Genomic DNA, 27,654 nt, shown 5'->3' with positions numbered 1-27,654 from the left:
TAACATTGATTACTGAAAAGAAGATTTAATATTTCTTTCCTGTTGTTTTTTTTCTTTAGGGTATATTCACTAGAGCTGTTCAAACTATTGTATTTTAAAGTCACTTGAAATATCTCTTCTCTGTGTGGTTAACCTACCAGCTCAGTTCCAATTTTTAGGAACTGCTTTTATTTTTGATTAATTTATTAGATAGTTATATAAAACTTATATATGCTTCCAAAATCAAATCTAAAAACAAAAGATATATTTTGAGAAGTCCAAGTTTCATTTCTACCCCTCCACTCTGTCCCTACCACTATCAATGTGATTCTCAAATGGGAAAAAAATGCCCCCTACGGGACATCTGCTTGTCACAACTAGGCAGGTGCTGCTGGCATCTGCAGATATGCTGTTAACCATCCTACAATGCACAAGACAGTCCTATAACAAAAAAAAAAAAGAGTTCAGTTTAAATTTCAATAGTATTGCTGTTGAGAAAACCTGATCCTGTGTCCTTTTAGTTTGGGATTATTCTGTTGTTTTTCTAATACAAGTCAAAAAATTACTTAGAATAACAGTAAGCATAATATACAGTTTTCTCATTGATTTTTTTTATTTAATGATCTGCAGAGTTCGCTTCAAAGCAGTATATAGATATAGTTTTTATTCTTTTTTACAGGGTAATAGTACTTTATTATGAAGATGCATAATGTTTTATTCAGCTATCTCTTAGACATGGATATTTGACTTAGAGTCTTTTTCTATTGAAAATAGTTCTAGGGAGAGAAGATGGTAGCCAAGTAAGTGGAAGCTGAGTCCACTTGCTCTTGCCCCCATCTTGGATACTTGGCTGATCTTCCAAAAAATAAACTGAACACTCAACAGAATCTTAGCTGATATTAAGTCTGGGAGCCAAGGAGAACAGAAAACACTTCACAATGGGTGGTAAGGAGATTTCATACATTGAAGGGAAATACTCCATGTGTGGTGCCTGAAGCCACAGAGAGCCCGGTCAGAGATAGCAGCCTTGCGACTCCCTCCCCTCCCAGGGCAGAGACCACCCAGACCCAGGCCTGGGAGTGACTTGGATATACAAAGTTGTAGAGACCCAAACTACACACACACACACACACACACACACACACAGCAAGCAACACACCCATAGCTGCAGCAGCAAACACCAACTGGGAGAATGCCAGAGAGAGAGAGGGATTCTATTTGCACTTGGGTTGGGCCAAGGCAGGCTGCAGCCAGCCATGACTGTGAGAGACTTTAGGCTCTTTGGAGAGCTCGTGTGTGTGTGGAAAGCGAGTCAGTGCTGCATTGGGAATGCCTGGAGAGACTTTTAATAGGGGAGCTGAGGCATGCTCAGTAGGGACCCTGAGCATAGCTGCTCTGCCAGCAAGAGAAAAGGATTGAGGGTGTCTTTTCCTCCAAATGAGTGCATCTGGCAGACAGATCAGAAAGGTACACAGCAAGGGTATTTCTCAGCCCCAGCCCAGCTCAGCTGGCAGGCCAGAGGCTGCACAGAGTGGAGAGATTGGGACTGTGTCTTCTATGAGGCCAGTGGGCTGAGAACTGGATGAGCAGGAGTTATTTATAGCCAGACAGAGCCTCCTTCCCCTGTAGAGATCAAACCCTGAGGAAGGGAAGGATGCACCAAGCCCCCACCTTCTACAGGATTGTAAGCACCACCCCACCACATCCAATGGAGAAGTTCTGCAAAACAGGCAGGTCAGGGTCAAGAACCCCCTGCAGGGTGCATATCTGTAAGAGAAGGACAGAAAGAGAAATAGCTAAAGGGGCCATTTTGAACTTCTCCCAGGGAGACAAATCACACTGGTTTCTGGGGCCCTATTCCACTAAGGCCACCAAAACAGTGAGATCAAAAATCAGTGGAGCAAAGGGGAATCAGGGCCCTACCCAACTTCAGCTCACACACAGAGCTGCCATCAGCACCAAACAGGAAAAAGCTAACCAACCCCCTTACAGTGATTGGCCCCCTCCCTTGAAATGGACAGCTAGTTCACCAGAAATTATACATTATTGGAAATAAGCTGGGACTAATGGGTCATGCAGGCACAGGGAGATCACACCCACAACTTTCCCAGAAGACTGAACAATGCCTCCCAGGGGAGACCTGGGGATCCTACCCTCCTACCACAATAGAAGACCCCTATAGAGGCAGGTGAGGGTGATGCATGTGGTGCTGCTAGAAGTTGGACAATCCACCCTGGGACCTTGAGCTGATAAAAAGCCAGATGCAGATGCAGAAGGAGAAGACAAGGCAGAAGGCAAACACCAAGCTCTGCTGAGACAAATTCCACCTCATTCTTCTTCAGAATTTCCATTATTTTTTCTTTTGCATAGCCTTTTAATATTTCCTCTTTTGCTTCAATTGTATTCCAACTAATTCACTATCCTTCATCTTTTATTTTTTCTTATTAGATTTTTATTTTATTTCAGATCTAACATTGTACCTTTCCCTTGTCTTATTCCCTTAAGCTTTCTTCCTGTCATTTCTTATTTTCATTGTAAATTTTATTTCCCCCCATGCTACACCTCGCTCCAAATCCTTACTCTCTCTATTTCTTCTCCCTCTATGGTCTCAAAATCACTCTTCCTTCCTGTAGTCAGCTCACATTCTTTTTCCAATACTTTTTTCTTTCTTTTTTTTTAAAGATTTTATTTATTTATTTTTAGAGAGGGAAGGGAGGGAGAAAGAGAGAGAGAGAAACATCAATGTGCGGTTGCTGGGGGCCGTGGCCTGCAACCCAGGCATGTGCCCTGACTGGGAATCGAACCTGCGATGCTTTGGTTCTCAGCCCGCCCTCAATCCACTGAGCTACGCCAGCCAGGGCCTTTTTCCCCTTCTTATAAAATTCTTATTTTCTAAGCAAAGAAGATAATACATATGAACAGTAAAATGACAACAAACTCACAGTTATTAACAATCACACCTATAACAAAAACAAAAATAAACTAATCAAACAACTAGAACAAGAACAGAATCACAGAATTGGAGATCACATGGAGGGTTATCAGTGGAGGAATAGGAGGGGAAGAGAGGGTGAAAAGATAAAGAGAATAAGAAGCATAAATGGTAGATACAAAATAGACAGGGAGAGGTTAAGAATAGTATAGGAAATAGAGAAGCCAAAGAATTTATGTATGACCCATGGACATGAACTAAAGGTGGGGAATGTGGGTGGGAAGGGGTGTGCAGGGTGAAGGGGAATAAAGGGGAGGAAATGAGATAACTGTAATAGCATAATCAATAAAATATATTTAAAAAATGAATATGATTGGATTGAAAGAAACATTCTTATTTTCTTGCAACTTTTATAAATTATGGCTTGTTTGGCATGGATATTATGGGCATTGCTGTTCTTCTTCAACTATATTTGTTTGTTCACTATTTTTTTTATTTCAAATCTCATCAGTTACTCTCCCTTTGTCCTACTCCATTTTGCCTTCCTCCTGCCCTTGCTTATTTGAGTTTGGAATTTTATTTTTCCCTTTCTTAGCCTGGATTCTATTCCTTAGTCTTATTCTTTTTCCTCCCTTTATCCTTCCAAAATTATTTTTCTTTAGCATAGATATCTTCTATTCTCTCTTTCATATAATATTCTTATTATCTTCCCACCATTATTAATCTTTGCTCACCTGTCATTGTTATTGACTCTATTGTGGTTTTTATACAATTTTGTTCCCTTTGGTTCACTACTTTTTAAATTTTATTTAAAAATCTCATATTCCTGACTTTTCTTACTTCATTTTGCCATCACTGTTCCATGTTTCACTTATGTTTTAAATTTTATTTTCTCCCTTTTTCTTACTTTGTTTCTATTCCCTTCTCTTATTATTTCTCCTTCCTCTTCTAGCTCAAAATCATTTTTCTCTTTTTTAGTCATCTCATATTCCCTTTTTCCTATCTTATTCTTAATCTTTCTCCACCCTTATTAATATTTGCTCAATTGCTGTTGATATTGCTGATGTGAAAGGGTGTTTTGCTGGCATGGGTTTGGTTTTCTAGGGAGTAGTGCCTGTTAACCAGCATTTGTGCAGCAGCAAAAAGATGTGGTGGAGGCTGTGACTCCCTGTCAGCCAGCAAGAGGGGAGAACCCACCAATGAAGAAGCCATCAATAATCAAAGCCCAAGTACAGTAAGAAAGCTTACACAAACTGAATAAAGGGCAACCCCAGAGCATCCAGATCAGGAGTTCAAACAGACTGCACCACTGAGTCCTACAGAAATCCTACCTCAGAAGTTCACCTTGTGAAGACAAGCAGAGGAACCTGAGATGCAAAAACAAACAAAAAAGAATCACAGAAAATGGGGAGACAAAGAAGGAAGTGCCAATCAAAAGGAAAGGAGGAATCTCCAGAAAAAGAGCTAAATGAAATTGAGGCAAGCAATCTATCACACATTGAAGACAAAATAATGGTTATAAGGTTGCTTAAGTAATTCAGTGAGAACCACAAGGAACTCTATGGGAGCCACAAGGAACTTAGTGGGAACAAAAGCAGCATAAAAATGGACATAAAAACTATGAATAAGAACCAGGAAGAAATTAATTATACAATACCTGAACTGAAAAATACACTAGAAGGAATTAAAAGCAGACTAGATGAAGCAGAGGACTGAATAAGCAAGCTGAAAAACATGATAGAAAGAAATACTCATCCAGAGCAACAAAATGAAAAAAGACTCAGAAAGAATGATGATAGTTTAAGGGAGTTTCAGGACAACATGAAAAGTAATAATTCACATCACAGGAATATCAGAAAGAGAAGAAATGAGCAAAGGATAGAAAATCTGTTTGAAAAAATGACAGAAAACCTCACTAACTTGGGAAGGGCAAAAGTCAAAAAAGTTCAGAAGCACAGAGGGTCCAAATCAAGATGAACCCAAAGAGTCCTACTCCTAAACACATCATTATTAAAATAGCAAATTTTAAAAACAAAAAAAGAGAATCTTAAAGACAGAGAGGAGAAACAGCTGGTAATACATAAGGAACTCTGATAAGGCTAGCAGCTGATTCCTCAACAGAACCACTACAAGCCAGAAGGGATTAGCGCAAAATCCCCCAGGTAATGAAAAGTAAAGACCTACAACCAAGACTACTCTATCCAGCCTTGGCTGGTGTGGCTCAGTGGATTGAGTGCTGGCCTGAGAACCAAAGGGTCACTAGTTCAGTTCCCAGTCAGGGCACATGCCTGGGTTGTGGGCCAGGTCACCAGTAGGGAGCACATGAGAAGCAACCACACATTGATATTTCACTCAGTCTCTTTCTCCCTCCCTTCCCCTCTCTAAAAAATAAGTAAACAAAAATTTTCTAAAAATTTAAAAAGACTGCTATAACCAGCAAGACTCTGATTCTCATTTAAAATGGAAGGCAAAAAGAAAGAGCTTCCCAGACTAAAAAAGAGTTTAAAACAGTACATCTCCACCAAGCCAGCACTGCAAGAGATGCTAAAGGAACTACTATAAAAAGGAGAAGAGAGAGAGAGAGAAACAGAAACACAGGTAAGGATAGAAATGAATAGGTATCAATCAATAATAACCATAAATATAAATGGATTAAATGCTCCAATCAAAAGACATAACATACCTCAATGAATAAGACAACATGTGCCACATATATGCTGTCTACAAGAGACCCAACACAGAATAAAATATCTACACAGGCTAAAAATGAAGAAATGGAAAAAAATTCCAAGCAAACAAACATGAAAAGAAAGCTGGTGTAGCAATACTTATATCTGACAAAATGGACTTCAAAACAAAACCATAAAAAGGGACAAAGAAGGTGACTACATAATACTTAAGGGAGTAGTCCAACAGGAGGATATAACCCTGATAAACACACATGCACCCAACATAGGAGCACCTGAAAATATAAGAAAATCTTAGAGGAGTTCAAGAAAGATATTGACAACACAGTCATCATAGGGAATTATACAACCCACTGTTGACAATGGATAGAACTTCCAAAGAGTCGACAATAATACTGTGGCACGGAACAAAACTCTAGATCAAGAGGACTTCATTGAAATATACAGAACATTACCCCAACGAAGTAAAATATACATTCTTTTCAAATGTACATGGAATATTTTCAAAGATAGACCACATGGTAGGAAACAAAACAAGCCTCAACAAATTCAAGAAATTTAAAATATCATCAAGCATGTGCTCAGATCAAAATTAAATGAAACTAGAATTCAACCTAAAGGAAAAAACTCAAAAACATTCAAATACATGGACTCTGAATAACATGTTATTAAACAATGAATGGGTGAACAATGAGATCAAGAAAGAAATCAAAAAGTATCTGGAAACAAATGAAAATGAACACACACAACCCAAAACCTATGAACACAGCAAAGGCAGTCCTGACAGGGAAGTTCAAAGCAATACAGGCCTACCTAAAGAAGATAAAATCTCAGATAAACAGCCTAACCCTACATCTGCCAGAACTAGAGGAATAAAACAAACAAAGCCCAGAGTGAGTAGAAGGAAAAAATAATCAAGATCAAAGTAGAATTAATTGACATTGAGACTAAAAGAACAATTCAAAGATCAATAAATCTAGGAGCTGGTTCTTTGAAAAGATAAACAAAATTGACATACCTTTAACCAGGTTCATCAAGGAAAAAAGAGGGCCCAAATAAATAAAATGAGAAGTAAAAGAGGAGAAGTTACAACCAATACCACAGAAATACGAAGGATTGTAAGTAATTACTATGAAAAACTATATGCCAAAAGATTGGGCAACATGGGTGAAATGGACAAATTTCTAGAAACATACAGTCTTCCAAAACTGAATCAAGAAGAACCAGAAAGCCTAACTAGATTGAAAACAACTAGTGAAATTGAAGTGGTAATCAAAACAATTTTGGCACACCAAAGCCCTGAATCAGATGGCTTCCCAGGTGAATTTTACCAAACATTTAAGGAAGGACTAACTCCTATCTTTCTCAAACTATTCCAAAAAATTTAAGAAGAGGGAAGACTCCCAAACTCTTTTTACAAGGCCAGTATCATCCTAATTCCAAAACCAGGTAAAGACACAACAAAGAAAGAAAACAGTTTCACCAATGAACATAGATGCTAAAATCCTCAACAAAATATCGCCAAGCCAGGTTCAGCAAAACATTAAAAAGATCATACACCATGATCAAGTGGGATCCATTCCAGGGATACAAGGATGGTACAATAGTTGCAAATCAGTAAACATAATACATCACATAAACAAAATGAAAGACAAAAATCACATGATTATATCAATAGATGCAGAAAAAGCATTTGATAAGGTACAGCACCTGTTTACGACAGAAGCATTCAGTGCAGGGGGAATAGAGGGAGCATATCTCAGCATAATGAAAGCCGTATACAAGAAACCTACAGCCAACATTATACTCAACAGGCAAAAAATAAAAGCTTTCCCCTGAAGATCAGGAACAAGACAAGGGTGATTGCATTCACCACTCTTCTTCAACATAATACTGGAAGTTCTAGCTACAGTGATCAGACAAGAAGAAGAAATAAAAGGTATCCAAATTGGAAAGGAGGAAGTAAAACTATCATTATTTGCAGATGGTATGATAGTGTACACAGAAAACCCTACAGACTCCAACAAAAATTACTCAACCTAGTAAGTAAATTCAACAAAGTAGAAGGATACAAAGTCAATATTCAGAAATTGATGGCATTTTAGTACACCAACAATAAACTATCAGAAAGAGAAACTAAGAAAAAATCTCGTTTACTATAGCAAAAACAAAAAAAAGTACCTTGTAATAAATTTAGCCAAGTGTGTAAAAGACCTGTACTTGGAAAACTGTAGAACACAGAAGAAAAAAATTGATGAAGATATAAATAAATGGAAGAATATACCATGTTCATTGATTTGGAAGAATTAACATCATTAAAATGTCCATATTATCCAAAGCAGTCTATAGATTTAATGCAATTCCTATTAAAATATCAATGGCATATATCATAAATCCAGAAAAAAATACTACAAAAATGTATATGGAACTAAAAAAGATCCTAAATAGCCTCAGCAATCTTGAGAAAGAAGAGCAAAGTAAGAAGGATCACAATACCTGATATTAAACTATACTACAAAGGCACTGTAATCAAAACAGCCTGGTACTGGCATAAGAACTGCCACATAGATCACTGGAAGAGAATGGAGGGCCCAGAAATAAACCCATGTCTCTATGGTCAATTAATATTCAACAAAGAAGGCAGAAGCATACAATGGAGTAAATGTAGATGGTGTTGGGAGAACTGGACAGGTACATGCAAAAAAATGAAACTAGACCACCAACTTACATCATACACCAGAATAAGTTCAAAATTGATAAAATATTTAAATATGCCATGATAACATAAAAATTCTAGCCAAAAACATAGGCAGTAAGATATTCAGTCTTTCTAGCAAAGAATATGGCATGCTTTCCCATTGGCTCAAATCTAATTTTATGCACTTTGGAGCTGTCTCATAGTTTTTCTCACATAGGTTTGAATATTTCTTGTTAAGTGTATGCTTAGATATTTTATTTCAGTTCATTCCATTTTAGTATTATTAACAGGATCCTCCTCCTTCTAAAGCCTCTCCTACTTCTAATAGGTATTTCGTATAAATATGAGTGTTAGAGATTTTGCCTATTGATTATATAACCTACAACTTCACTATATGTGAGGTGAATTTGAATTGTACAAGTATTCCCTTGTAATGGCTGTGAGAGATCCAGAGAAACACTGCTTTACTAGGTCTAAGAATTGGATTAGGGAAACATCAATTACCATGAATCAGAAGAGTAAAACAAGTATTATTAAAAAGAAATTGAAGGCCAGTAACAAAAGTAGATAGTGAAAGAGTATCTAGGAAAGGCAAATTTCTGTAGTGATGAAAATGCTGTCTCTAGAGATTTGTATTTATGCAAGTGGCACACATTTATCAAGATTCATGGATTTATGCACTTAAGATTTTTCACATGTCACTACATATAAATGTTACCTCAATAACCTGTAAAAAAAAGAGTTGCTTGGTTCTTATTTTATTTCTTATTTTTTTATTCTAAACAAATACCCACTGCAAAATATCAAACCAACAGATAATAGGCAGTTTAGACAGTAAAAATTTTTCACCCTTTCACCAAGCTTTCTCTTCAGAGAGAATCATGTTAACATTTTGATGCTAATACTCTCAGATTTTCTTCCCCCCCACCAAGAGATGCTTTCAGATTTTCTATAATATGTATCTTCTCTCCCTTCCCCCCTCTCCTCACTCCCTCTCCTCTTCCAACTTTCTCTCCACCACCACCCCCAGCTCTCTCTCTCTCTCGCTCTCTCTCTCTCTCTCCAGGGATATGGAAGAGACTCTTAAAGGACCAAATTCATCAATTGAATGCTAATATCAAGTTTTTTCATTTCTCAACTGTGGTGAATGAAACACATGCTTCATAGCAGTATCTCTTAAAATTCCCCTTTTCTCTTCCATCCCTCTCCAACACAAATGAAGTGTCTTTGTCTAACTTCCTGGAATAATTCCTCTGAAAAAATATCTTCTCCCATTCCTAGTTACACTCTTTTCTTACTTTACTTCATTTCTTCTCCCACTGTTACATCACTAACACAAGAAATTAGATCCTGTCAGAGTGTTAGTGAGAAAGCAGGAGCCACCGAAGGGTAGAAGAAAGCTGAGAACAATATTTCTCATAGTATGCATTATATATACACATACACAAACTATACCTGGTATACAAATATCCTGCAATATCATTTCCAATTTGTTCAACTATAAATTTAAAGTATTTAACTGTACCATGGACAGATAGATAATTTAATTACTTTAAGTCACTAGGTAAGTGAAAATTCTAAATTAAAATGTCAAGCATAATCATAGAACAACAGTTGATGCTAAAAGTAGATTTACATATATCCTGATATTTAACTAAATGGATTCTGAGGATTACTAGCAACATATAATGCAAATGAGTGTAAATCTGTAAAACATATTTATAAACAGATAATTTGAGAGCATTTAGAAAAGAAGGTAGTGATAACCTAAAGTTAAATAAACAAAATTCATATCAATTGCTTACTAGACTACCAAACGAGGAGAGTGAGGATATATACTAATTTGACAAAGAATTTGCAAAGTTATTAGTCATTCATATGTGAAGATTCAGAGGTGTGAATTAGATAAAATAGCTAGATATGGTCATTGCTTTTAAAAAAATTTTATTAAATTTATTGAGGTAACATTGGTTGATAACATTATCTAAACTTCAGGTGTATAGCATTATAATTTTATATCTGTATACTCTATGGTGTGCTTGCCACCCAAAGTCTAGTTTCCTTCTGTTAGTATATACTTGGCCTCATTTACCCAAAGTTCCCTTTCCCTAAACCTTTCACTTCTCATAACCACCATTCTGTTGTCTGAATCTATGAGTTTGTTTTTGTTTTGTTAGTTCATTTGTTACTTTTTATTTTATATGCCACATACTAGTTTTGTCCTTTCCCATCAGACTTACTTCACTTAGCATAATACTCTCAGGATCCATCCATGTTGTCACAAAGAGCAATATTTCATTATTTTATGGCTGAATAGTATCCCATTATATATAAGTGCCATATCTTCTTTATTCAATGATCTGTCCTGAATAGACATTTTTCCAAGAAAGACAGATATCTAACAGACATAAGAAAGATGTTTAGCATCACTAGTTACTAGGAAAACGCAAATAAAAACTACAATGAGATATCACCTCACACCTGCTAGAATGTCCATGATCAAAAAGACACAAAATAACAAGTGTTCACAAAGATGTAGAAAAAGAGAACCCTTGTGCTCTGTTGATAAGAATGTAAGCTGGTATAGCCACCATAGAAAATAGTATGGAGGTTCCTTAAAAAATTAAAAATAAAGTTAACATATTATCCAGCAATCTCTCATCTTGGCATTTACAAAAAAAAATGTGAAAACACTAATCCATAAAGATATATGTATCCCTATGTTCACTGTAGCACTTTATAATAACTCAGACAGGGAAACAACCTAAGTGTCAATCCACAGGTTATTGCTTATTGAGAATAATAATTAGGTTGTGGATTAATAAGTATCAATGTGGAGAGTGTTCTCTTGTGAATTACTATAGAATTCTATCCTTGGCTCTACACTGTTGAACATTTTTATTGATAATTTGTTAAAGACATAAAAACCATTTTTTCTCAAAATTATGTTTGACACTTGTGTAAAAGCAACTGCTAATGACAAAATCAGAATTCAAATTATTCTTCACAAGTTTAAGTAAGCTAAAAATTAAAAAAATGTAAAATGAAAATATAAAGTTTGACACATAGAAATAAAACTTCAATAGTACAAGATGAAAAAGACTAACAATTCTAATGAAGTTTTACATGACCAAAAGTATATCAATAATGACTCAAAATCTACAATAGTCATACATTTATTCTTTGCCTTAGCAGGAAGTTAACATCCAGATCAAAGGACATCAGAGTACCCAATACCCACTGTAACCTGACAATGACCAGACATATTAATCAGCTTAATTCTGGGTACCATACCTTAAGAAGAACATTAACAAATAGCAGTGTGATGAGATCACAACAAGAACAATGAGGTTTATGGAAGCTACTTCACATGAGGTGTTACTTCATATGAACTAAATAACTAAAAGCTATGTATTTACCCGTAGAAACTACCATTAAATATCTGAAGGGCTGACACATGAAAGGAAGGACAAATATATATACAAATATATATCACCCAAAAATGGAAAAAAATAGGATCAATGTGCTGTTGAAATTGGTGAAAAGCTGTGCTTATTAGAAATAGCCATACATTGAATGAGAGGGGGTTGGGTAAGTCAGGGGAGAGTAATGGCGGAAATGGGGACAACTATAATTGAACAACAGTAAAAAAAAAAGACTAGCTATTTAAAAAAAAAAGAAATAGCCATACACAACCTTCTATTGTACTAGCCTTGTGTATAAAGAAAAAAAAATAAGAAACAATGTACTTTAGGGATAGCATATCTTCACTTTAGTACAGTCTTTTTGCCTTGTTCATCTGAAGGGTAGAAGAAACATTTCGTATCTTTGTGTCATTGTCAAGAAGTCCATTGTTGCAAACTCTGGTTGTGTACCAGCCATCTATCCAACAAACAGCCTGGCAAAGGGTGAGTGAGGTCAGTGACATTGAAGAATTATATCATTTACACTACTGTTTCTGGCCCAGGTATGATGGTACCATATTACATTTGAAAGAATGTGAAGACATTTTGGTTGTCACAATACCTAGGGGATACTGCTGTCATTTAGTGGGTAGGGCCACAGATGATGAACATCCTGAAAACACGTGAGGCTGTCCTTACAGCAACAAACTATTCTGCCCAATGTCCCAATACTGGCCATGTTAAGAAACACATATTAAGACCATGATCCTGTTTGCGGCATACCTGGAATACTAGAATATTTATTCAGCTGCACATTTAAAGGGATGCAATTGTATCCACATATTATTACAGATGACCCTTGGATAATCTTCAGCACTATCTTGCTTGTTGAGTTGACGTGTTCACTTCCTTGACTTCCATCCTGTAAACTCACTGGGCCAAACTTTCCCTCATTCCAGTAAACATCAGTTTTTCCTTGGTGCCAGTTTGGTGATAGACATCCCCTCTCATGTGTTCCTTGCTGCAAGTTGTGCTCCACTTCACACCACACCTTATTACTTCATGGCCGTGGGTTCAGTCTGCCAGACATCACCTAAATAGCTGCTATTCTCTGTTGTAGCCAAAACTCAGTAAGCAAAATCTGGGACCGTGTTTGTGGGGGGCATTTACAACACACATGCCCCAGGAAACCAATTGAAAATCACTGATATATAGACTATCAAATTTTATTTTTACACATTCTCAAGGAACTTTCCCAGCTCTTTCTTTTCACATGTCTTGGCTTCCTTTTATATTCTTACCAAAATTAATATTAAACTTCAAAAGAAGATAATTTATCAAGAGTTTTCTAGTTACTTCTTCTTTTGTTATCTTTATTCTTTTACAAATATGTGTGCTTTGTTGTCAATACTAATACCCTTCATTGGTTACCTATGCCTTCAATTTCCTCTTTCTCCTACATCCTGACCTAAAATGGCTTAATTGCTCTAGGATGCTAATCAAACTCTTTTTTGGAAACAGATGCCTCAACAGCTGTTGACATTCAACAATACCTTTTGTTCTTATCCCAGAACATTTTGCTTCTTCTCATTAAATGCAAAGGGAAGAAATAAAAGCAAACAAAAGGAGAGACTGTGAACAAAACTGGTCTTCAGAGAACTTTCTTGCTTAACCTATGAGCCATGAAATTAGTGATGTGCTAAATAAGTTGGCAATTTTAGCATTTAAAGAGCTTCACAATATAGGGTTTGCTGCTTCCTTGCCATGTCTATAAAGGAATGCAAAAATTATGGACATAAATTGCAATTCATGTCAACACTGCAAATAGATCTAAAACAGGGTGCAAATGGAGACCCACAGAACAAATCCAGCCTGCCCACCCATTTTTGTGTGACTTGGGAACCAAGAGTGGCTTTTACATGTTTGAATAATTGAAAAGAAAACAAAAGAATACTATTTTGTGATATGTAAAAATTAAATGAAATTTAAGTTTCATTATCTATAAAGTTTTATTAGAATACCATCACACCCATATTTATGAACTGTCTATAGCTTCTTCACACTACAATGGCCACAAAACCTAAAATATTTATTATATGGCCATGGCCTTTCAGAAAAAAAAGCAAAGTATGAAGAATGTCAGAAAAAGCTTAATCATGCAAATGAATGCTAATAAACCCTTTTTTAAAGCAGGAGTAGTGTTACAAAAACCTTGGACCTGCATTCTGCTTCTGATTCAAAGGCAAATAATTCAATCTTCTAAGTTTAGCTTGCTCAATGGTGAAATCGAAGTAAGAATATTTAACTCACCTTGTAAAAAGTAAACCATGTAATTGAAGTATAATTCACATAATATATAAACTACAAGGGTCAGCTCAATGAGCACTCACTAATTAAACACTTTTGCAACCCTATGAACATAAAGACATAGAATATTACCAGGACCCTAAAAGCCCATCAAGTGCCCTTCCAATTGCAATGCTTCTCCTGACTTCTAACACTATTTGTTTTTCGTATTTCTGAACTTCATTCCAAATACCTCAAACAGTATGTATTCTTTTGTGTGCAGTTATTTCTGCTCAATATTGCATATGTCATTATAGGTAGCAGTACTCTATTCATTTTCATTGCTGTATTTTATTTCATTGAATGAAAATACCATAATTTATTTGTTCACTCTGCTGTCGATTAAGCACTTGGTTGCTTCCATTTTTGGAAGCCATTGCAAATAATGCTACTATGAAAATTTTTATGACTTTTGATGCTCATATGTACAAATTTCTAAATGGCCTATATGTAACTTAATTTTATTTACTTACTTATAGCCAAAACTGTTGCAAAAAGTTTTTAAAATTGCCATAATAATGTTGGAAGTATCATTAACAGCTGTTGCCTAAACTCCAGTTAAGGCAGAGTTGCCTCTTTTAGGAATGAAAGGCAAAACTCTGGAAGTATAAATTGGAGAGAGACAATGGGACCAAGAAATCATTCTGTATTTTTTTAATGACGAAATGGATAGACAAAGCAAGGTTGTAAGAGAGAAAAAGAGTTTATGGAGAGAAAGAGATGAGACAACATGGCAGAAGACTACAGCCAGTAAAAATGATTGGCCTAGAAGAAAAACCAAGAAAGTTTAAGAGGAATTTTGAATATTGAATATTAATTTGCATGTAGAGTATCATATAAACCATCTCCATTTATTCCCACCTGAAAAATTAATTTCCCACATAAATGCATTTGTTAGTAAATTGGTCAAATTATTTTCTCACAAACATCAAGGAAAGAGGGGTTTGTTACAAACCTAGAGTAATAGAGCACAGAAGAGGGGCAGCAAAACTAAGAAATTAGCAAACATGTCGAGTGTCTGAAATGATAAATCTTCTTTGTTTGTGATGGGCTATGGAGGCAAACAAAGATGAATAAAACACAGTCCTGCATTAAATCCTACATATTTAGCAATCCATAACACTGAAATAGAAGTCAAGATGGGAGCAGAGAGGGTGGAAGTTACAATCAGCCCTTCCAAGGACAAAACTGGAATTATAGCTAACATATAGAATAATCAACCTGAATAACCAATGAAAGACTAGCTGAAGAGAATAACCAAAGATTTATAAAAGAAGCTGTATCGAGACTGGTAGAAACGTGAAAAGGGCTGGCCCTGCTGCCACAGCAGCAGAGGTTCCAGAGGCATGGCTCAGCTGCGGGGGTTCCCCCTGAGCTGCATGAGGTCTCAACACCACAATGGGCTCCCTAGCCAAAAACATCAGATCTGGGGAGAAGAGCCCACATAATATCTGGCTGTGAAAGTCAGTGGGGATTCTGTCCGGCAGGGAGAGATGTATGTCTGCTAGAAACCCAGTTGCTCTCATAAAATGCCAGCACAGGAAATCTCATTGGCAGCCATTCACCATGAACTGCAGTGGAGAGAGGGTGGATCAGAGCAGACCAGTCATGTGAGAAGAGGCTGGGTTGTGTGGCTCTGGGGAGAGAGATGAAGGGATAGCCACCAGGGTCCCTGTACTGAGTCCCTCTCCCAAACTGCAGACATCAACCTTCTTAGCTTCATCACTGGGGAAATGCACTAGCCCCACTATCTCAACTCTCTGTTGCCCCTCCCTGTGGACCTAACACCCTGAGGAAGAGTCAGCTTCCTGGGCCTGGGGTGTAGAAATTCAGGCAAACTCAGCGGGTATCAGAGACCATCCCCCCTCCCTTCCCATGAGCCAGACCAGCACAACCTCCTCACAGGAGATCCACTATCCTCACCCTCCTGACTCCCAGGGGCCCATCCTCCCAAGCTCAGGCTCTCCAGGAGGTCCAGGCAGAATCTGGGACAGACTGAGTTGTGTGACTCTAGAATAGGGAGATTTTTAACTCACACACCATTCAACCAATGCAGAGACCCCTCTTCACATGACAAAATCTTGGTCTGTTTGGGCCTAAAAAACTCTGCTGGCTTCACCCTGACAAGTTCCTGACACTGTGTCCCCACCACAAATGTCCACAGGCACCCAGCAGGTGGAAGCTGGCCTAGGGTACCCTGGGACATTTGCTGAGTGGCCTCAGACCCATCACAGGTGCTAAGTTTGAATCTGTACCTATCTGGTGAACACCACCCACCCATACCCAATGACTCACTGAGAACCTATCTTACGTGATTTGTATACCACCAGAGGCTCTTTCAGTGACTGGGCCTAACAAGCAGCCAGGAGGTGGAGGCAGTCAGAGGCAGATCTTGGGGTGCCTTGGGACTTTAACTGACCTGCCCTGCATTCAGTGCTGTTGGAGATCGGCCTTGGTGCACAGCTTGGCCCTTCCCACACACACCCAGGCCCAGCAGAGGTGGCCACAAACTGTAGATCACTATGTAGCTCCAAACAGGTTGCCCCCCACCAGTCACAGGCAGCATCTAATGTTAACCTGTACCCGTGTCTGTCCCAAAAGGCCCCAGAACCAACATACCCAGTGGTGAGCTTCAGGCAACATCAGAGCAGGATCCAATGAGTTCCACAGGCAGCACATCCAAAGGGAGAGCTTGACAGACACCAGACCCTGATGAAGCAAATTTGGGTTCATAGTGCGCAAACCTGTACAGCAGCTTACACACTATGGTCAGAGTGGCTCCTCACAGTCAGCCTCCCTGAGGGTCAGCCAAAGGCATCCAAGACTTGATTACAACAAGAGGGCTCACACAATGCACACAAGGGCATCACTGGAGCACCCAGCTCAGGTGATCAAGGAGATTGCACCACTGGGTCTCACAGAGTACGTACTACATAAGGTTATCCTGCCAAGACTGGGATTCATACCACATCTACATAATAGACAGAAACAAAAACAGAGAGGCAGCCAAAATGGGGAGACAAAGAAATATGTCTCAAATAAAAGAACAAAAGAAATCTCCAGGAAAGAAATGAAATGAAATGAAATGAAATGAAATGAAATGAAATGAAATGAAATGAAATGGAGACAAGCAATCTATCAGATATAGAGCTCAAAACAGTGGTTATAAGGATGCCCAAGGAACTTAGGAAAAAATAGATGAACTCAGTAAGAACGTAAATAAAGAGTTAGTAATCATGATAAAGGACATAGTAATCATAAAAAATAACCAGCCAAAAATGAAGAATATGATATCTGAAATGAAGAGTACACTAAAACATATAAACAGTAGGTTAAATGAAGCAGAGGATCAAATCAGTGATTTGGAAGACAAGGAGCAGAAAACACCCAATCAGGGCAGAAAAAAATTTTTTTAATGAGGCTAGCCCTGGTTGGTGTGGCTCAGTGTATTGAGTTGTGGCCTACAAACCAAAGGGTCACCAGCTTGATTCCCGGTCAGGGCACATGCCTGAGTTATAGGCCAGATCCCCATTATAGGGTATGTGAGAGGCAACCACACACTGATGTTTCTCCCAATCTCTTTCTCCCTCCCTTCTTCTTTGTCTAAAAATAAATAAATAAAATCTTTTTAAAAATGAGGCTAGTTTAACGGGCCTTTGGGACAACATAAAATACGACAATATTCACATCATAGAAATACTAGAAGGAGAAGAGAGGGAACAATGGATTAAAAACCTATTTGAAGAAATAACGACTAAAAACTTTCTTAACCTGTGCAAAAGAAGGAAAAAGACACAAGTCCAGGAAGCATGGAGAATCTCAAACAAGATAAACCCAAAGAGGCCCACACAAAGACAGATCATAATTAAAATGGCAAAGGTTAAAGAGAAAGAGAGAATCTTAAAAGCAGCAAGAGGAAGACAGTAAGTTACCTACAAAGGAGCTCCCATTAGATGGTCAGCTGACTATTCAACAGAATCATTTCAGGCCAGAAGAGATTAGCACAAAATATTCAAAGTGATGGGAGAGGGGGGCAGCAGGGAAGGGAAGGACTTACAACCAAGTTCACTTTATCCAGCAAGGATATCATTTTAAATAAAGGAGAAATAAAGAGCTCCCCAGACAAAAAGAGCTAAAGAAGTTCATTGCAACCAAACCAGTATTATAAGAAATGTTCAAGTGTCTTTTTGAAGACAAAGATGAAGATGAAGAAGAAGAAGGAGAAGGAGAAGAAGAAGGAGAAAGAGGAGGACGAGGGGAAAAGTGAGGGGGAGAGGAGGAGGAAGAAGAGGAGAAGGAGAAGAAAAAGAAGAAAATAATTATAAAGAATGAAATGGTAATAAATCTGTACCTATCAATAATCAGCTAAATGCAAATGGCTTATATGCTCCAATCAAAAGGCATAAAAAAGAAGACCCATATATATACTCTCTACAAGAGATCCACCTCAGAACAAAAGATACAATAAGACTAAAAGTAAATGGGTGGGAAAAGATATGCCATGCAAATGGAAATGAAAAAAATTGGGGTAGCAATACTTTTATAAGATAGGACTGGATGAAAGAAGGTGAAGGGATTAACCAAAGAATATACATGCATAACCCACAGACACAGACAACAGTGTGGCGATGGCCAGAGGGAAGGCAGGGTGGAGGCTGGGGGTAGGTGGGCAAAGAAGGGGAAAATGGGCACACCTGCAATAGTTTCATCAATAAAAATAAAGTCAAAAATAAATTAATTAGCCCTGGCCAAGTGGGTCAGTTGGTTGGAGCACCGTCTCATACATAAAAAGGTTGTAGGTTTAAAAGCTGGTCAAGGCACATACCTGGGTTGCATGTCCATTCCCCAGTCAGGGCATATAAAAGAGGCATCCTATCAATGTTTCTCTCTCACATCAATGTTTCTCTCTCTCTCTGCCTTTCTCTCCCTCTAAAATCAATACTTGGGTGAGGATTTTTAATTAATTAATTAGTTAGCCAATTAAAAGATTTTTTCATTTAAAAGCTTAAATTGAAAACTTAGTTATCTCCGCAAGGGTGTAGGGATTTAGAATGAGGCAATGTTTGGGGGATTTGTTTGTTTGTTTGTTTGTTTGTTCGTTTGTTTGTTTCCATGTCTTAGTAGGCCAGAAAGAAAAAAGAAAGATAAAACAGATGGCAATATTAAGAGACAAAGAAGAATACTACATAATGATAAAGGGATCAATCCATCAAGAAGATATCACCCTTGTAAACATTTATGCACCCAACATAGGAACACCTAAATATATAAAGTAAATCTTGATGCACATAAAGGGAGAGACAGACAGTAATACAGTCATAGCAGGGAATTTTCACACCCCATTGACATAAAAGGATAGATCTTCCTGACAGAAAATCAACAAGAAAACAGCAAACTTAAATGACACACTAGATGGAATGAATTATTGATATCTTGAGGGCATTTCACCCTAAAAGCAGAGTATAAAAGAGATTCTTATCAAGTGCACATGGGACATACCCTAGGATAGAACACATTTTATTATGCAAAACAAGTCTTAATAAATTTAAGAAGATTGAAATCATACCAAGCATCTTCTCTGACAATAGTGATATGAACTAGAAATAAATTGCAAGAAAAAAAATGAAAAATACACAAACACATGCAGGCTAAATAACATGTCACTAAAAGGTGATTAGGTTAACAATAAGGTCAAGGAAGAAAACAAATAATACATTGAGACAAATGAAAATTAAAACACAACCACATAAAATCTCTGGGACACAGTGAAAGCATTCTTAAGAAAAATTCATAGGATTACATGCCTACCTCAAGAAATAAAAAATCTCAAAGAAACAATCTAACCTTATACTCAAAGAAACTAGAGAAAGAACAATCAACAAAATTCAAAGTGAGTAAAAGAAAAGAAATAATAAAAACCAGAGCCAAAATAAACCAAATGGAGTCTAAAACATATAAAATATCAATAAAACCAAGAGCTGGCTCTTTGAAAAGATAAGCAACATTGATAAACTTTTAACCAGACTTGTCTAGAGAGAGAAAGAGAGAGAGAATGCCCCCAAGAAATAAAATCAGAAATGAAAGAGAAGTGACAATTTACAGCACAGAAATACAAAGGATTATATAAAAAATATTATGAACAGCTGTATGCCAATATATTGGACAATCTGAAAGAAATGGATAATTACCTACAAACATACAATATCCAAAAACTGAATCAATAAGAAACAGAAAATCTGAACAGACCTATTACAACTGATGAAATGGAACCAGTAACCAAAAAACTTCTGCCTTGACTGGTGTGTCTCAGTTGGCTGGATGTCATTCGACAAAGCAAAATGTCACCAGTTCAATTCATGGTCAGAGCGCATGCCTGGGTTGCAATTTTGGTCCCTGGTGAAGGCGTGTACAAGAGGCAACCCATCAATGTTTTTCTTGCACATCAATGTTTCTCTTCCCCTCTTTCTCCATTTCCTCTCTCTTAAAATAAAGAAATGAAGTCTTTAAAAAAAAACAAAATTTCCATCAAAAAGAGTCCTGGACCAGATGGCTTCACAGATAAATTTTACCAAACATTCAAAGAAAAACTAACACCTATTCTTCCCCAACTATTCCAAAATTTTCAAGAGGAGGAAAGACTTCCAAGCTTACTTTACAAGGCCCATTACCCTAATTCCAAAACCAAATAAAGACACTACTATGAAGGAAGAAAATCATAGGCCAATGTCCCTAATGAGCGTATGGGGGAAGACCCCAAAAAACTTGAATTTATTTTTTAAAAATTGTAGATTTATTCTAACATGTTTAAACTTCAGTCACCTTCAAAGTACTCTCCATTTGGTGCAATACACCTATCAAGATGTTTTCCCACTACTCAAAACAGTTTTTGAACTCATTGATTTTGATGCCTTTTAGTGCTTCTGCCATTTTTTGTTTCATCTCTTCCACATTGGCAAAACATTCCCTTTTGAGGATTTTTTTCATTCAGGGAAACAAAAAAAAAAGTCACTTGAGGCAAGATTGGGTAAATAGGTGATACATGGGGATCCTGTTGTTTTTTGTCAAAAACTGCTGAACACACAGCACGGTGTGGGCAGGTGCACTCATTAATCACCCATTATGAAGTGGGCAAATGCAATGCAAGAGTCTTCAAAAAATTCACTGAAGCCAAAACGTCAGCGTCTCAGAACAATGCCAGCTGGTAGAGTGATACAGATGGGCTTCTAGAGCACTCACCTATCAGGGGTTGTATGTACTATGAGGGGCCCACCCTCCAGAAGATAATTTCATTTTGAGGGATCCCTTTATAAATGCAAAAATTCTCAACAAAACATTAGCAAACTGAATCCAGCAGTACGTTTTAAAAAATCATACATCATGATCAAGTGGAATTTATTCCTAGGATGCAAGGTTGATACAATATTCACAGACAGACACAGACATCTTCTTTAAAAAAAAAAAAAGAAACTTCTTAAAATTAAGTATGGAAAAGTATCAAAAAGAATATGGATGTGTGAGAGGGTGTGAAAAGCTGTCTAAGGTACAGAGAACAACCAAGAAGGCAAGGGTTCAGAAAATATTTTAGAGAAAAAACCCACTGGACTTGATTAGTTAGTTGTGGACTCTGAGCAAGAGCAGGAGTTAAAAGTAACTTCTGATTTTTTCTCCTGCGTAACTGGGTTGCTGTTGCACCAACTAAAAATTACAACAGAGGAGACAGAGCTGATTCAATGGAAAGAATGAGACTAGTTTGGGAAGCAGAGATGTGTGTGTTCTCCAGTAAAGAGCAAGACATAATACTTGGGGAAATTTTTAAATTAAAGATATAGACTTTGGAGTTATCAGCCTACAAATGGTAACTAAAACAAAGATAGGGAACAGAGAATGAAGAGCAGAAAACTCTGAATGAAGCCATCAGGAACCATAATCTCTAGGAGTAAGGCAAAGATGAGAGCTTAACAAGGACACCAAAGAGTGGTGATCAGACAGCGAGAAAGGAACCAAGGACTGTCTGTATATCAGACTCTAAAGAGCAGAGCTACACTGCCTGATACAGTATCTGCTGGTCCCATACGGCTATTGAGAATTTAAAATGGAGCTAATGCACTTGAGAAACTAATTTTTTTACCTACACCCAAAGACATGTTTATTGATTTTTAGAGGGAGAGGAAGGGAGAGAGAGAGAGAAACATTATTCACTTGCCTCTCATATGCACCCCAACCAGGAATCAAACTGGCAACCTAGGCATGTGCCCTGACTGGGGGGCAGTGGGGTGGGGTTGAACCAGCAACCTTTTGGTACACAAGACAATGCTCCAACCAACTGAGCTGCCAACCACAGCTAGGAAAAACTAAATTTTTAATTTTAATTTAAAAACATAATGTAGTTATTGGAAAACTTTTAAGTATGTTTGAGACAACTTGAGCACATGAATCTACTTTTGCAATGTTAAATGTTAAAAAATCTTAAAAAGACTAGGTATTTCTGATCAAAATTTAACATCATAATTGAGACATGCTGTGACTATAAAATACATTCTGAATTTTGAAGATTTTTTTGTGAAGAAAATAATGTAAAATATATTATTATTGTTTGTGTGCACCGATTGCATGTTGAAATGAGCATTTTGGGGGTATACTTGGTCAACTAAAATGTTATTAAAAGTCTATTTCACTTATTTCTTTTTTACTTTTTCAAAGTGACTCACACACATCATGGCTTTCATATTGTTTCATTTGGACATAGAATAATCCAGGAAAGAAGTAATCATGACTGTTGGGAGACAATCCTCATGGTTTTCGTGTTTCAGTAGGTCTTGAAGTGAAGCTTTTCCATGCCCTTTGTGCCAAAATATCTTTTCAAGGATTTTTATATAAGGAACAACCTTGGAAAATAAAGATGATATCTCAATGCAGAGCAAAGGGAAGGCATACTTACTGTCCATCACAAAAGATTTCGGTTTGCTGAGCTCTCAGTTCCTCTCTTATGTTCTAACCCACTGTGTGTACAGGTGTCCCTCGGCCCTCTTGGCATCACATTGTGAGAACTGGGGTTCAGAAAACCAGCAAAAAATGCTGATACTCTGGCTACTGCCATTGCAGTAGTGAATAATAAACTTTTCCTTTTTAAGAATAATACACTTTTTTTCATCCCTGGCCCAGAGGTCTTGGATCTTCTACTATCAGGATCTATGAAACTGTGGCAGGCTAATTTGTTAGCTTATAAGAAGAGGGAAATCTCAGCCCTTCCACAGCTCTTGACAGTGATTATACTGGTTACATATTGCTATATAAAAAACTGCCCTAAAATTTGGTTGCTTTAAACAATAACAATTAAAGTTTGATGTATGCATCAATGGAATGAAATAGAGAATGCAGAAATAGAACCATACAAAGAAGATCTAATGACTTGTTTAGAAAAGTGCAAAGGCAATTCATGGTGTGGAAATAAGCCTTCAATGCGTAGTGCTGGAACAAATGACTATGTGTATGCCAAAAAACAGGTGTAGGCTCATGTCCACCTTATATAAAAATTAACTCAAAGTAGACCATAGACATTATTTAAAATGTAAACCTATGAAACTTTCTGAGCCACTCTGTATTGATGGGCACTTAAGTTGCTTCCAGCACTTGGCTATTGTAAATAACGCTGCTGTGAACATTGGGGCAAACATAAGAGAAAAGCTTTGTGACCCTGAGTTAGGCCAACAGTTCTCAGATACGACAACAAAACACAATTAATAAAGAAAAAAATAATGAGTTGAGCTTCATAAAAGTTAAATGTAAAAACCATTTGTTGTATGAAAGACATTGTTTTTTTTCTTTATTTTTTTTTACTGTTCTTCAAGTACAGTTGTCTCCCTTTTCCCCTCACCACTCCCCTCTGAAAGACATTGTCAAGACAAATCATAAACTGGGAGCATATATATCTAAACAGTGTATCTGATAAAGGACTTCTATCCAGAATATGTGTACAAAGAACTCTTAAGACTCAAAGGTACAAAAACAAACAAGTGGTTTTTTTATAGAGTGAGAAAATTATTTAAGGGATAAACAAGCCATATTTTAAAAATGGGCAAAGGAGCAAAGGACTATTTAATTCAAGTGAACAGTTCAACCACTGAGATATAAATATTGCTAAGAAACAATGAAAGGATACACAGTGTTTTTTGCAGTCATGGAATTGCAAATTAAAATAATAATATCAAGTGATGGTGAAGGAATGAAGAAGTGAACACTGACTTTTGGTGATACAATAGTATAACTGGTACATATTACTGAGGAAGTAATTTGGTAATACTTGTTATAACTCAAAATATTTCAACTTTAGCAATCTAGTTTATGAAAATAAAAGAATAAGAGTATACAGATGTAGTGTTTTGGCCAAAAAGTCCATTTGTTTTTTTCTGTAAAATAAAAGAAACGTTTTTCATTTTCACCAATAACTTTATTGATTTGAATATTTTGAGTATGTTGGCTATCTCCCACTATTGGCTTCTAGCTGGTAGAGGCCAAGGGTGCTGCACGTTCCAATGTATAAGACAGCCCCACAGCAAATAATTATTTGGCAAAAATGTCAATAGTACTAAGAAACTTTACAAACCACTTTTGACACATTCGATCGGTCGCAGCACCTTCTCCATAAACTGCACAAAGTTTTTTTGTGTTTCAGTTGGGTTTTTACTGCTCTTGAAATAACAAAGCATAATACACCAAAAATGTTGGCATATCTTCTTCCATCTTCAATATTAAAATCGATATTGAAAATAAATTGATATTGATAATAATTGTTTGATAATATTGATTGAAATTTATATTGAAAATAAAATTCACCCATTTTGATATTTTTTCAGTGCATGCTGATAAGACAGCCATCACAATACAATCCAACAAAATTGTTTTGAATGGAGTTAAAGACAACTAACTAAGCACTATTAGAGCCACCATAAAAAAAAAAACAAACTAAATGAACTTTTTGGTCAACCCAATAAATATATAGATGGATTTTTATACTATAAGCTATATTGAAAAATTGGCAACAATCTAAATATCCAGAAAGTAATGGCTGAATAAACTACAATATAACCACATAGTTGAATTAGGCAGTCAATATATAAAAAGGGGCAGATTTACATATTGATTTGTTAGTGTAAAAAGCAAATTGCACATCAAGTACAGAATAACTCCATTCTTGAATATATAAATATGGCTACTCTTTGTATAGGTTTCTTGCTTGCACCCAAGAAATGATCAGAAAGCAAATTAACATAAGTCACTTTAGGGAAGATAAAATTTGATGGGTAAGTGATATGGAACATTCACTTGACAACTTCAGTTGTTTTTTTTAAGAGTTGTGGAATTATAGATGATTCTTCTCTTTGTTGTTTTGTAGCATTTTTCTAAAATACAGAATAATTGCTGGAGAAAGGTCCTGGAGAGAAAGGAATCTAGGGCATAATTGGAAGGAGCTACCTCGGACCAGACAGAAACCTCATTCTCGGGAATTGCATGAAAGGAGGCAAGATTTGGTGATATCGATCAGTTGGAGTGCAGCCTGTTGGGCTGGAAGAACTGGGAGGGGGGACCTTTTATCTGAAGGCCTTGGCTTCTCAGTAAGGTTGCATGGACCCAGTCTTGAGGACAGTGGGAAGGTTTGCAACAGTCAGCGAAGGAAAGGGGAAAGCTGATCCCCAAGGACCAGGGAGAAAAGTGCACCAGTGAGGTTTTTATTGTCCAGGCCTCGAAGTAGCAGCCTACATGCAAGACAGGCTAGGAGTGTAGTCTTGCTTTCTGGCCAGAAAAAGGAGAATGGATTAGGATGGACTGTCATCAGTCCTTGTGGCACTGTGACTGCCTTAGGTTTTGTCTGTAACCTAGATGGCTTTTCCCACCCCCACACACATCCATATTCTACTTAACACTCATCCATTCTCAATTTTAAAGTTTATTTTTTTTGGAAGATATCATAGACATTGAAGTTGAAAGGAACATTAGAAATACTCTCATCTAATCTCCTCATTTTGTAAATGAGAAAATACTGAATCACAGAGATAAATGATTTTCTAGTGTATAGCTTATAAATAGTGGAGTTGGACTGACCTAGGTCAGTGCAGTTTCTATGAAGCCACAGAACTCCTTTGTAATCATGATTAAAAAGAAAGGTATACTATGTGAGCATTACAGACATAGCTACAAATTTAAAGACAAGATTTGTGCTTTGAAAATTAAATGTTCTATCTATTAAACAAAAATTACCCTGCTGTGGGTGATGACATAATATGAACATATATAGCAATTAACTTTATATAAAATGACTGTATAAAAAGTGAGTACAGGTAAGTAATTTCAATTGATGTATGTTTCTAATACAAGGACTTTCTCAGAATCCTAAAATTGGCACCATATTCAAGAACTGCAAAACACTATCAAGGCTTTGCCAGGCTTTTGGAAGGACTACAGTGCCCTCTGTAGGTTCAACAGAAATAAACAAGGTTTGAGTGGGAAACAGTGAACCTCAACGTGTGTGCAGTTTACATGCAAGCCTCAGATAGTCACCTGACCTTCTCGAACTGAATAAAAATAGTTATGTAAAGATCACATTTTAAGTAAATTGCACCATACCTGCTATGTATAGCAGGTATCTATTTATGTAAAAAGACATACAATATATAAAAAGAGATAAGTGAATATGTGCATATCTGCAAATTAATTTGAAGATAACACTCCAGAAAATTGCAGTTGGCTTTGTAAAGACAGACCCTTTTAACCTGGGATTAGGTCTAGAAAGGTTTATTTTTCACTGTGATTCTTCTTATACTACTAAAATTTTTCCATCACATGCATCTATTAATCTTCGAGGTAAGAACAAAGTTAATAAAAAATTTAATCACCTTTTAGAGAAGTGGCATGCATGCAAATTTTAAAACTCTCTCCAAACGTTCCATAACTTCAGACAAATTCTTTTCTGTTAAAAACAAGACAACAGGCCCAAAATGGAGATGCTCATGCTAAGCCCATGTCATCAAATTAAGACAGTTATATTCTTGCCTCTCCCAGAAATAGAATTTTGAACTAGTCAGTTAGGAATCCCAAGTGAGCCCTAGTTAGGTAATCCGCCTGATAGGACTCTGTCATGAGGAAGGTAACTTTTTAATAACCAACCCACTTTTTGGCCTAGCTATTTCCTTATTCCACCCCCATCTCATTTTGTGTAGGTCCTTGGAATTCCTTTCTATCTGCTAGAGGACATACTGATTGATTACAATCAATATTTGCTAAAATAAACTTCAGTTTTTTAACTGTGCTTCAGTTCGTCTTTAACAAATCTCTTTACCTTTCCTGACCACTCAATTTAAGTTAAAACACAGCTTTCTTAGTCTTATTAGGTACAGCCCAGCATCTTCTAGCTGGGCTAATAATCAAACTAACAGATTCTTAAGGTGGTGATTAAGCCAAGGATCCCTTCTTGAAACAGGTTTCTCTGAATATGTTGGGCAGGGAAGGGGGAAGGGTCAAAGGTTCTTCCTGAGTGCTTTGTTTCTTAAAAAAACAGATTAAAATTGGTATCCCAAAAGGCAGCTTCGGGGTGAGGAAATTTTGACTCATTCA

This window comes from Phyllostomus hastatus, unplaced genomic scaffold, assembly GCF_019186645.2.
Source record: "Phyllostomus hastatus isolate PE091 unplaced genomic scaffold, TTU_PhHast_1.1 phas_scaffold_39, whole genome shotgun sequence".
In the NCBI taxonomy this organism is placed as follows: Eukaryota; Metazoa; Chordata; class Mammalia; order Chiroptera; family Phyllostomidae; genus Phyllostomus; species Phyllostomus hastatus.
Note: the sequence above shows the minus strand (reverse complement) of the source record.